The following is a 9,853-nucleotide window of genomic DNA, read 5'->3' on the forward strand; positions in this document are numbered from 1 at the left end:
ATATAGAGGAATCACAATTTGACCCAGGGGTTGGCAAACTTTCTGTAAAGGACTGGATGGTAAATATTTTTGGTATTGTGGGCCAGACGGTCTCTGTTGCAGCTACTCAACTCCACAGTTATAGCTCCAAAGTGGTCAAAGATAATATGTAAAATATGTAAATAAGCAGATGTGGCTATGTTCCAATAAAACTTTATTTACAAAAACAAATATATTTATTTACAAATACGTACACACACACAGGGTTCTCATACACACACAGGATACACACAGGGTCCAGATATACCTATATCTATATCTGTATATAGATATCTGTATATATATATAAATATACATCTTCTTGTCCGATGGCATCCCTAGGATAACTATAAGATGTATTTTTTGCTGGGATTTCAGAGGGAAGGTTGTAAACCAACTGTGGATTCTGTGTTTGCTCTCAGGACCTTCCATCCCTGATTTCTCTAATGAATGCATTTTTACCAGGCCTTGATAGGAAAACTGTGCTTTGAAAACTCTCCCGTGCAGACATTACCCCACCATAGCGGACTCCTCCTCCAAGCAGAGCCTGCGCGGAGCTCTGTTTCTGATGGATGTTAGGCATCTGGGAGGCTTCCCGAGAAGACAGAAGAGAAGTGCGGGGAAGTCGACTCCGTCCAGGACGCAGCGCTCTCCTGGGGATTCCGGGCAGGTACTGGAGACCGTCTAGGTGCTCCCAGAGCCCCGAAGCCACCTGGCCTCTGAGAGACACGTGTGGGCACACACGTTTTATAGAGCACTCGTTAGAAGGTGGGAACCAGATTGAAAGATTGAGGACGGCGCCTGCCCTCCAAGACTTTTCTCTTTAGTTCGAGAAGCAAAGCCATCCTTGCGAAGTATTACCCTGCACCCTGAGAAGCAGCGTTATAGGAGACCCGGTGTGAGGGGGTCCGAGGTGGTGTCCGCCCACAGGAGGACGCTGCTCCCTTCGCTTACTCCTTGTGAGGAGGTCAGGCGCGCTCATGCTGAGGAGCAGCTCGACAGGAGTTAGGAGGGGCGGTGCAGGCGGGAGAAAGCTCCGAGTTCTGCAGGGAGAGAAGGGCGTGTGTTGGCAGAAAAGAAGGGGAGGGAGCATTTCAAGAGAACACTGAGCTGGGAGAGAGGGAGAGGGCTCCGGGGCTCCCATCGGGGTTCCGTCCTCCCGACAACCTCCACAGGCTCCTCCCACCATGTCCTCCTTTTCTCCACGGTCTGCTGGAAGTGACTGGATTATGTTCCCCCTCGCCCGGGCTTGTCCATCGTTTTGGCTCTCAGCTCTGGAAAGGAAAAAATCCTCCTTGAGCCTGTACTGTTGTTCTTGTTATGTGGGAACCAACATCTACGTTGCTGCTTGACAAGGTAGCAGGAAGCTTTTTGGCAATGGATATTAGCTCTCAAAAGTCATTGAGGACGATTTACTAATGTCCTCCAGGTTTATCCATGTTGTTGCATACAGCAGGATCTCCTTCTTTTTTAAGGCCAAATAGTATTCCATTGTATTTATATACCACAACTTCTCTATCCGCGACACTTAGGTTATTTCCATATCTTGACTATTGTGAATAATGCTGCAATGAACGTGATATGGTGCACAGATATCTCTTTGAGAGATTAATTTCATTTCCTTTGGATATATACTCAGAAGCGAGATTGCTGGATCATATGGTAGCTCTATTTTTAAATTTTTGAGGAACCTCCATACTGTCTTCCACAGTGGCTGCACCATTTTCCATTCCCACCAACAGTGTGCAAGGGTTCCCTTTTCTCTACATCCTCACCAACATTTGTTGTCTTTTTTTTTAATAGCCATTTTGACCTGTAAGTTGATATCTCATTGTGGTTTTGATTTGCATTTCCCTGATGATTAGTGATGTTGAGCATTTTTTCATGTACCTATGATTAACCTCATTTTAGATAGGGGGAAACTGAAGCCTAGAGAAGTTGTTTAAGGGGGAACCTTCCCAGGGTCACAATATTAATAAATGATAGAGCTGGGATTGAAATGTGACTGGAGAGCCTGGCAACGTAACCATTACACTCTACGATGTGCCACTATCCCAACTTCCCCTGCTTTGGGCTGAATGTCTGTGTCCCCTCAAATTCATATATTTAAATCCTAACCCCCAATGTGGTGGTATTAGGAGGTGGAGCCTTTGGGAGGTGCTTAGGTCATGAGGGTGGAGCCCTCATGAATGGGATTAGTGCTCTTATAAAAGAGACCCCACAGAGCTCCTTAGCCCCTTCCACGACATGAGGACACAGCGAGAAGTTGGCCATCTGCAACCTGGACAACGGTTCTCACCAGAACCTGACTGTGATCTTGGACTTCCAGCCTCCAGAACTGTGAGAAATAAATGTCTGTTGTTTATAAGCCACCCAGTCTGTGGTGTTTTGTTATAGCAGCCAGAATGAACTAAGACACCCCCTGAGTAATTAGGGTAGGAAGCAGGTCATTCAGCTGGCCCAGGCAGGTGGAGAGGCAAACACTTCAGTTCAGTCTGAGTCTTGAAGAGGGGGTGAGAGTGGGTGGGGCAACAAGAGGGGAAGGCGGGAGAGAGAGAAAGGCAGATCAGGGACAGAAGTGGAGTGAGAGGAGCAGGTGGGCTTGGCCCCATCCCATGGCTTGTAGGCTGAAGTGGCAGCTGCTGGTGAGGGGGGGTTCGGGGATGAGGCTGGAGAGAGGCAGGGCCGATGTTTAGGGGAACTACAGAGTGGGCTCCTGTCTTGGAAAGGTGTTAAGCTTGATCAAGGGCACATCTGAGTCTGTCTTGTGGGCCTATGTCCCAGAGACAGGCTGGTGGCACAGCTCCAGAGAAGCCCTCATAATGAGGAAGTGAGACTGAGGGTCAGCAACTTGGTCTGGAACTAATCTGTTCCAGGGCCTGTTTGGGGAATCCAGAGGAAGCTGACACAAGGCCATGTTCTGAAGGGAGGTGGCCCAGTGGAGAGTTGGATTCTATGGATACCCTCTTGCTCTCATCACAGACAACTTCCTTTGGGATGAATTCAGTGGCCATTCACATGACCCCGGGCTGGCGTGTGGGGAAGGAGTACATGGGTGTAGTAGAGACAGCAGTTAGGAGGTTCTTCACTGCTCCAGGGGAGAGGTGATGGGGAGGAGGTGGCCAGAAGCAGGGGCATTTGTAACAGATGTTGAAGGTAAAGCTGTCCTTGCTGTTGTCGATTGTGAGGGGGGAGGATAGTCAAGGACCACTGGTGTGCTTTGCCCTGAACAGGAGTGTCATTTACTGACATGAGGAATGAGGCATATGAGTCTGAAGCTCTGGGGTGAGGTTGAGGTTGGAGATACAAATTTGAGGATCATCAGGGAGAGATGACATAAAAAGACCACAGAGTAAGAACACTTGGCCACAGAGTTGGTCCCAAGTCTAGACAACACTTTTGAGGGCTTTTTGCTATGAAAGAAAGCAGAGAAATGGGGAGTGTTATGGATTGGTTTGTGTCCCCCCAAAAGATGTTGAAGTCTTAACCCCTAGTACCTGTGGATGTGACCTTATTCGGAAATAAGGTCTTTGCAGATGATTAAGTGAAGATGAGGTCATCAGGGTGGACCTTAATCCAATATGACTAGTGTCCTTACAAAAAGAGGAAGTTTGGACACAGAGATAGACACCTACAGAGAGAAGGTGGTGTAAAGACACAGGGAGATGACAGCCATCTACAAGCCAAGGAGAGAGGCCTGGAACAGATTCTCCCTCACAGCACTCAGAAGGAACCAACCCTGCTGACACCTTGATCTCAACTTCTGGCCTCCAGACTGTGAGATGATAAATTTCTGTTGTTAAAGTGGCCTGGTTTGCCATACTTTATTATTCAGGCCTAGCAAACTAACACAGGGAGGCAGACGTGGGGTTCACTGGAGGTCTTTTAAGAGGGGAGATGAAACAGCACATTTATAGGAAAATGGGAGTGACTCAGGGTTGAGGGAAAAATGGGGGATGTGGGAGAACAAAGGGATGGTTCTCGGAAAAGACCAGGTTCTCTGCATCCTGGGCTTTTGCACACACGGCTGACCCCCAACCTCTCCCTAGCCCCACCCATCTGCCCAGGCCTCAGCTGGATGGGCCACTTCTCTAGAGGGGGCCTAGAGTGCTCCTATGTGCTCCAGCCACACTTACCACCTTCCCCATCTCTGCAGTTTCCACCCCATTTTGCAATTGCTCGGGGAATGCCTGCATCCTGCATCCTCCACTGCCCAGGGCTCTGGGAGGGACCAGGACTCAGGAGCCTAGTAGAGAACCCAGCCACAGGCAGAGCTCTGTGAACATACCTTGAACAAATGAATGTGAAGTCCTTCTGGATTGTTTTTGTCCACATGGTACTGGTTTTAGAACTCATTTTGGAAAATTGGTCCTGGCAAGCTCCCGTCTCTCCACAGACCAATGCTGGTTTTGTCCCATGTTTATTCCATACCTTTTGGGGGCTATAAATCTGGAGACAACTCCACCAAGAACTTTTAACTGGGGCAGACCCGGTGAACTCTGTAACCTTGAGCAAGCTACTTAACCTCCATGACCCTTGGTTTTTCCATTAGTCAAACAGGGCAAAGAGCTGCCCTTTCTCTGCCTCACGGATGTGGTGGCTCCAGCTAAGTTCTGAAGCAGAAACAAGGGTGTGTAGATTCATGACTCTGTGGGCTCTAAATTAAAGGCACAATCAATGAGTTTCTCCGAGAAGAGCTGCCATCTCTACGTGTAAAGAGGGGCCAGATTTAGTCACTCAATACTCTTTATTCAGAACTCTGAATTTTTAAAATTTTTAATTAAAAAAAATTTAATTGTGTCAAAATACACATAACGTAAAATTTACCGTCTTAACCATTTCTAAGTGTACAGTTAAGTGGCTTTAAGTACATCCACATTGTTGTGCAACCATCATCATTATCCATCTCCAGAACTTTTTCATCATCCCCAACTGAAACTCTATTCCCATTAAACAGAGTCTAAAAATGGAAATTAAACTCTCCATTTTCCCCCATACCCCCTCAGCCCCTAGCAACCACCCTTCTATTTTCTATTAATTTCACTCCTCTAGGTGCCTCATATGAGTGGAATCAAACATTTCACTTATCATAATGTCCTCAAGATTCATCCACGTTATAGCATGTGTCAGAATTTTTCTCCTTTTTTTTTTTTGGTGAGGAACATTAGCCCTGAGCTAACATCTGTCACCAATCCTCCTCTTTTTGCTGAGGAAGACTGGCCCTGGGCTAGCATCTGTGCCCATCTTCCTCCACTTTATATAGAATGCTGCCACAGCATGGATTGACAAGCAGTGTGTAGATGCGCGCCCAGGATCCCAACCCAGGGCCGCCGCCGCGGAGCGTGCACACTTAACCACTACGCCACTGGGCTGGCCCCAGAGGTTTTTTTCCTTTTTAAGGATGAATAATATTCCATTGTATGGGTATACCACAGTTTGTTTATCCATTCATCCACTGATGGACATTTGGGTTGTTTCTACCCCTTGGCTAATGTGAATAACACTGCTATGAACATGGGTGTGAAATCAGAACTCTGAATTTTATATTATGGCTTGACTTACAGGCATTCCCTCATTGCCCTTGGCTTTCTTAGTCCAGTGGTTTGATTCATCTAAGGGTACAAGAAACCTGGAATCATCTGGGCTGTTTCTCTCGCACAGTCTGTGCTTTTAACTATTCTTGAACATTTTCACGAGGCCTTTGTTGGGGGAGTTAAACATTAGATAATTTAAGGTATTGTGGTTTTGGAGTTAAGGCCACTTTTCTTTTCATGGAGGATAATCTGTTTTATCTCTACTTGATTTTTAAAAAATGTTGGAACTGTTTTTTGATTGAACATGAAGCTTTTTTTTTCTTTGACATTTATACAACTGAAGGTGGAAAAATAAGACCTTTGCTTATTAACAAAATGAATCAAACTTTTTCCCCCATGGGAGATTGAAAACAATTTAGAGCATAGAATAAACTTCAGATTTTCCTGTGATGTGAATTTTGTTGACATTTCCTCGAGGTAAGATTTAAGGAAGACCAAGCTGGGCTTCACAGACAATGATGGAGCCAGGTGTCACCAGGTTTCCATCGCTCTTTCCAGCTGGAAGTGTCTTGCACAGCCTCTTACGGCACTTCCATAGACAGCAAAATTGAGGCCCAGAGAGGTTCAATGTATTAGCAAAGGTCACCCAGGGAGATAGTGACCGAGGGAAAGTAGTGCTCCCCCCAGAGCCCTTCATCACGCTGCGGTGGACAACTGCTCTGAATAGTAAATTCTCAAAGGTAGTGGGGGGTTACTGTTTGGTGTCTTTCTTCCTTTTTACTTTGTATATGCCAGAAGTGTTTGGGGAAATTCCCCATAAGACCAGTGCATGGTTAACACCTCCTTGTCTGACCGTTTCATGTTTTCCCTCTTTGGAGATGGTGGGGCCCCGGAGTTTCCAGCCAGCTTGATCTAGAGCCACTGCCCGTATTCACGGCCGAGGCTTATAGGCCTGCCTCGGTGGGCCTGCCCTGCATCTGGTACTTGCCCGGGAGTGGGAAGTAGAGAATAAACAAAGCAAAGAGACTATGTTGGAAACAGGACTGCAGAGCTGAGAAGATACTTAGAAAAGTGGCCTCGGGCCAGCTCCTACTCTCTCGAAATATGCCAGAAATGCTGGGCCCAGAGGAAGGGGACAAAACAGTGGAAAGAAGGGAAAAGAACGGTGTGTCAGCAGGGCACACTCTAGCTGGTCTAGTTGTCAAAACAAAGCACAAGGCTACTCCTAGACCCAAATAAAAGTGGATTGCAACTCAAAAACAATTGTTACCAAAATTTGCATTTCTATTGGACGAACATCTCCAAAAGCAAAACTCTTAGTCTTTTTAGCACCCCATTTTTCAGTGTGGAAGCAACTCAGAGGACCCTTAAGGGAAAGGATATGTTTAAGCATACACAGGGAGCTCACAGAGCCGAGATAGAAATCTCCAGTTGCCAGTGAACTGCTTGGGGCTGAGGATTCGTTTCCCAGTCTGAGAGGCGGATCATGACAAAGGACAAAAGGTCGAAGGGGACACCAGTGGGGGAGGAAAACAAAACAAAAACAGGAAGTGGCCGACTCAGGGATTTTCCATGGGAAGGCTGGGAAACATGTCTGGATATAAAGAGAAAAAGGAAGAAAAAGGGCACCTCTGAATCTTCTGGAAGCCGCTTGAGATGTTGTGAAATCAGGTTCTCAACAGGAGCCAGCTTGATGGAGGCGTGGCCGGGGACTGGGTCACCCAGATGGGAAACCAGAGCCCTAGACTCAGCATTGGCTCATCCTTGGCACGTCACCAGATCTCACTGCCTTCTTTGTCCTCTTGGAAGGAGAGTTTGTCACCTCTTGTGTCCCTTAGAGAGGGGTGTTCATGTGTGTCCTAATGCTGAAGTGTGAAAAGGGGTCTAAAATAACTCAGAAAACACACCCCCACCTCCTTGTAAGTATCCACAAAGGGTATTTCTGGTGTGTGTGGGTATATAGTATTTAGAACTGTTGTCATACAAATGGAAAAACACGTGTTTTACCTGCCTCTCACTTTTAGGTCTAACTGACTCAATCGTTTTGCTGCCAGAATTTGGAAAGGGCAAGGCCAGAGAAGAGGCTGAGTGAAGCTGAGCGAGGCTGCCCTCCTGTCTTTTTTCAGCATTAATTCTGCCCCTTACTCCCTTCCTTTCCTAATCATGGCAGGGGCAGACTTGCCCAGAGCATTGCTCTGTGGTCTCTCTCTGTCTCTGCCTTCTCAGAAGGCAATGGGTGAGGGTCTGTGGGGCAGGGCAGTGATGGGTTTTGGGTGGGGAGGTGGCAGGCCAACAGAGGAAGATTCTTTGTCATTGTTGGTAAATCTCATCTTTTGTCCAGGAGCAGAGGGCAAGCATCCTGGATGCTGATCCCGTGCTCTGTGCTGTGGCCACTCCTTCCCTTGCAGGGCCCCACTCAGCGCTACATAGGAGGCGCTCGATATATACTTCTTGAATTGAAGAGATTCTTTGCCAACAACAGGAGGAAAAAAAAATCCCCAGTTCCTTCCTGGTCATGTTCTGTCTTGAGATCTTGTTTTAGTCTCTAGTTAATCAAGGAAGTCAGAATTTTATGTGAAAAGAGAAGACTGTGCCAGTGTGTTTTTAACACCCTATGTGCCAATGAGCCAGTAAAGTGTATTGCAGGCAGCCATCAGAGGTCAAAAGTCACTCTCCTTGTTCAACAATTATTTTGCTCAAAATAAATGGGAAGCAGGACTGCAGGAAACGAGTTGCAGCAACTTCAATTCATGTGTGAAAGTTTCCAATTAGGAATTCAAAGAACTTGTTGTTTAATGAAAAAGTGAAACAAATTCCTTTTATGTGTTTCACCACTTCCTTGGTGGTTCCTGGCTAAGAGCTGGATCCATTGGCAGGAATGTGGCTGTCAATCAGTGCACCTGATTGAAGGTGGAGCATGGCAAGTGATTATGGCCAGAAGCAGAATCTGAAGCAAGGGAAAGGCAGTTGCTCAGATCCTCTGGTTCCGGGGTTGGCAATCTACTGCCTGGGCCAAATCTGGCCCACAGCCTGTTTTTGTAAATAAAGTTTTATTGGAACACAGCCACACCCATTTGTTCATGTATTATCTGTGACTGCTTTTACAGTACAAGGGCAGAGTTGAGTTGTTTGGACAGAGACCATATGGCCTGCAAAGCCAAAATATCTACTCTCTGTAAACATTCTTTACAAAAAAAGTTTGCCAACCCATGCTCTAGTTCTTTGGTTCTTAATTTTTGTTGTGTGATTGGATCCCTTTGAAAATGCAATGAAAGCTCTATGCACCCCCTTTCAGAAAAATGTATGAGCTCTTGGTTGAGAAAGTCTACATATAACTCTTACTAGACCCTTTTATAGAGACTGGGACCATTGTAGTACATTCTGGACCCCTCACAGGAGTAGTTTCTGAGGGTATGAAGGATAGCTTCTGCACTAGCATCTGCCTCGGCCCACTGTACTGGTCCCAGTAGTGATATAGCAAAAAGAATCCTGGCTTACAGGTCAGGAGACACGAGTTCTCTTCTAGGCTCTGTCACCCTCAAACTGTGTGACCGTGGGCAAGTCACTTCACTTCTCTGTGCCTTGGTTCCCTTATGTGTCAAATGAGGAGTCCAGAATAGATGATTTCTTAAAGATCTTTTTGCCTTTAGGTTTCTATGATCTTCAAGGGTCTGGAATTTATTTCTGGAGTAGGGGGTTGTGATTCATATATTTTCAAAGTATCTGAATCTGCTTGGCCACCCAGATGAACTAATCTGCATTAGTTAATTTGGTTAATTCCCAGCACTAAAATTCGGGATTTGATAACCACGCTGCATATTTGGCACCTGTGGGGGAAAACTCTGCAGTGCCTCAGTCACCACCCCGACCCTTGTCAGCCATCCTGATAAATCGAGTTGCCACACAGGGGCTGCTTAAGACAGCATTAGGGGATGCAGCTCAGCCCGTCTGAACTCAGGAGAAACAATGGAGAGCCTGAGGGCTCCCGGCAGAATGGGCCACAGTAACACCTTCTTCCAGAATGGGAACATGCAACTTATCTTGCACAGACATGGCCTGTCAGGGAAACAGACAAGTTTTGCATTTATGTTGCTTTTGGTTTTAAAATGAAAATAAATATATATTTTTCTCTGATCATAAAAATGCTTCATGTTTCTTGTAGATAATTTTAAGAAATACAGAAAATATGAAGAAGGTAAAAATCACCCTGAAATCCAACTCTGCAGAGATGAGCACTGCTAACAACTTGATAAACTTTCCAGACATCTTTTATGCACACACACCATCAACACTTTTAATAT

This window comes from Ceratotherium simum, chromosome 6 (assembly GCF_057802395.1).
Source record: "Ceratotherium simum simum isolate JZ-2026a chromosome 6, ASM5780239v1, whole genome shotgun sequence".
Classification (NCBI taxonomy): domain Eukaryota; kingdom Metazoa; phylum Chordata; class Mammalia; order Perissodactyla; family Rhinocerotidae; genus Ceratotherium; species Ceratotherium simum.